This window comes from Ovis aries, chromosome 11 (assembly GCF_016772045.2).
Source record: "Ovis aries strain OAR_USU_Benz2616 breed Rambouillet chromosome 11, ARS-UI_Ramb_v3.0, whole genome shotgun sequence".
In the NCBI taxonomy this organism is placed as follows: domain Eukaryota; kingdom Metazoa; phylum Chordata; class Mammalia; order Artiodactyla; family Bovidae; genus Ovis; species Ovis aries.
Genome location: NC_056064.1, coordinates 50,890,875 through 50,894,214, shown reverse-complemented (window position 1 = coordinate 50,894,214; position 3,340 = coordinate 50,890,875).

Below are 3,340 nucleotides of genomic sequence, written 5' to 3'. Positions count from 1 at the left end.
GGGAGGGGTGCTGGGCGGAGGGGCGGGCGGGTTCCCGCCGCCCCGCGCCCTGCGGCCGCCGCCCTCCAGGAGCGCTCGGCCCCGCCCCCGCGGAGGGGCCCCGCCCCCGCCTCCACCCGGCATTGGAGTCCTCCCCCTCGAACACCCCCGCACTCTCCCTCCTCGCCTTAAACCCCTCGCCTCTCCCCGCTCCCCGCCCCCGACCTCGAGCCCCCCTGTCCTCCCCTTCCAGCGCGGTTCCGTGCCCCCGCCCCTCGCTTCTTACCCCCCCATCCTCGCTCTTCCACCCCTCCCCCACTCGCTGTCCTCCCGCCCCGCCTTCCCCTGCTCAGTCCGCGCCCCCGCCCCCGCCCCCGCCTCCGTCCCCGCCCCCGCCCCCGCCTGCGCGGGTGTTCCCCCGGTTCCGGCCCCAGCTCTCTTTCTCCCCTCCCCTCTGGCCTCCTCCACGCCTTCCCCATCCGCTCCCGGCCCAATCGCCGCCCGCCGCCGCCGCTCCCTTTGTCTAAGCCGCGGCCGCCGGCCAATGGGATCTCGCGGAGACGCGGGCGGTGCGCGTCTGAGCCAATGGGCTGGCCGGGCGGGTCGAGGAGGAAGGCGCCGCGGACTCCGAGTCGGGCAGGCCTGCGCCGGGGCCCAAGCGGAGCTTCGAAAACGGCTGACTCGCCGCCCAAGACCCCGCGCTTTGTACCTCCGAATCCGCCCTCCGGAAAAATGCCCTGGAGTGCAGAGGGGGTGGGGGTGACACCGCGTGGCAGCTCCGGAGCAGGGGGCCCAGGGGATTTGCCTAAGAACCGCCCGTCGCTTTCTGCCCCGGGGTCCGCCCCCATATCTCTCCGGGGACTTGAAATGCAGCACTCTGGAAGGGAAAGAGGATGCCCTGAGAGCGTCCCGGGGCTCCGGAGTGGGGCGCTACTCAGGGGCCTCGCCACCAGGAACTGTCCCCTGGGATAGGGTTGGGGCCCAGGAGCCAGTCCTGGCCTCACTTCTTGCCTGGCGTCTGTCTCAGGGTCACCGCAAATGAGGGGTGGCCCCTGTCGTCCCGGGCTGGGTCATACTGAAGGGAGGAAAGACGCCGCCCCGGGACTCTGAGATATGGACCCTCCACGGCTGGGGCTGCAGATCTGCTGCTCTTTGCACTCTGCCCGCAGGTGGGGTTCTTCCCAGTTTACGGGTGGAGGAGGGGTCACAGCCAGGGCCTCTGCCTCTGCCCTCACCTGAGCCCTATGGGGATGAGCATAGTTCTCACCCTTTAATTACTTCCCTGCTGCCGCCCCAGAAAGGAGGAAGGTAATCCCAAATTACTAGTTCCCATCTTTTCATAAAAAGCAGGTTGGCTTGCTTTTAGAGAAGTTGAGCCCAGTGCAGTCCTGCACATTCTTTGAAAGCACCAGAAAGACAGGAGAAGGAAATACAACCGGTGGTCCCAGGCCTCAGGAAGGGTGGTTTCTAAACTTTTCTTGGTCTCCAAGTAAGTATTAGTTGCTCAGTCGTGCGCGACTTGGCGATCCCATGGACTGCAGCCCATCAGGCTCCTCTCTCCATGAGATTTTCCAAGCAAGGATAGTGGAGTGGGTTGCCATTTCCTTCTCCAGGGCATCTTCCCAACCCAGGGATCAAACCCGGGTCTCCTGCATTGCAGGCAGATTGTTTACCTACTGAGCTACAAGAGAAGCCCTTGGTTTCCAAACCTCTGTTCAAATTTTGATGACAAATAAGAGTAGGAACTGAAGCAAAAGAGCTGAGCTGAACCTTATGTGTGGGTAAGATGGCAATGGCAGAGGGACCTGCCCTGTCACAAATGTCCTGGGACCTGCTGGATTTGGCCTGAGAATTGTCATCACTGGGCTGCTGCCACCAAAGTTATGGTTCAGTTCCCTATTGCTAAAGCCACTAGTCAGTGACCATCAAGGCACCATCTTGGAGTTCTCCCAGTGACCCTTAAGGCACCACCTTGGGGTTCCTCCCACCAGGGGTTATGGGGATCCCGAACTAGGCCTCAGGAGGCCAGCAACATCCAGGTGGAAGCAGGCAGCCCCTTCCAGCAGCCTGCCCTGGTCCAGACCCAGGTCCTGTAACCGGCAGACCCATCACAGGTCCTTGGAAATTCTGCTCCCAGGAACTAAGCATTCAAGGCTTGAGAACTGGACTGGTTTAGATGCCTCAAAGAGGTTAAAAATCAAGTTGATGGTCCAGATGCTTCCTAACAGTCTGTACTCTACCCTCAATCCCTAGAAATGACAGAAAAATGAAAAAAACTCACTAGAACCAGGAGAACAGGAAGGGTTTCGTTGAAGCCCAGATAGCCCAAGAAATCCTAGGGGTGGTGGGTGGTTGCTCTGGCTCCAGGGAAGAAACTGCTGGCAGTTGATGAGTGGCTTTGAGGCAGCAGCTGAAGGGTTAGCAGCAGACAGGAGACAGAGAAAATCACATTAATGAATAACACCTAGAAGAGCAGGGAACCACATGTCCCCAGAACTGTCACTGATGCCCCCAGAAGCTGGTCAGACCCATAAACACAATTTCAAGGCCAGTAACCACTTGTTGACAAACGGGAAAGCTTGCATATGAAGAGCAAGCCACAAATGAAGGATTTCCCACGAGGTGGGGCTGAGATTGCAGCTGTCCACCCCCTGCCCCCTTCCTCCCAAATTCCTTCCCATGTGCTAATGGGACACCACTGGTCCAAGGAGGGTGAGGGAGCCCTGGAGCAGTCCTAAACCCACCCACATCTACTCTCAGAGCCGTGAGTGTGAGCATCAATGACTGTTGTTTAAGACACAGAAGCTTTGGAGTGGTTTGTTATGCAGCATTGTTGTGGCAACAGCTGACTAATACGCCCAGTCTAACTAGTGCAGAAATGGGCACCCAGGGAGCTGGTGTGACAAAACTCTAAAATATGCGGTGTTAGCTTAGTGGCTGGCTTGTGGATGGTAGGGAAATGGATATGGTGAGCTGGAAATAATAATGTGCTTGCCTTGTTATGCCAGGGCTAAACATTTGGGGAAACTGGGGAGGTGATAGGAAACAGCCAGGAGAAATGTAAATGAGGAAAAGTATTTTAAAGATATTTCCGAAAATCAAGTCAATGTCTTAGGACATGAAAAGGTTTGGATGCCAAAATAAAAACTACTCGATAGGTGGGCTGAGAAGTAGAGTGGACATCTAAGTGATGAACTAGTGAGCTGAAAGGTCAAACTGGGGAATTCTCCAGAACACAGAGTCAGAGACCAAAAGTTATAATGTAAGAAGGAAACGTTAAGAAATGGGACATGAGCCCAGTTTTCCGTCTTCAGTTATTGTAAAGGAATTCCGAAAGACAGAGAGAAGAAGGAAAGGAATG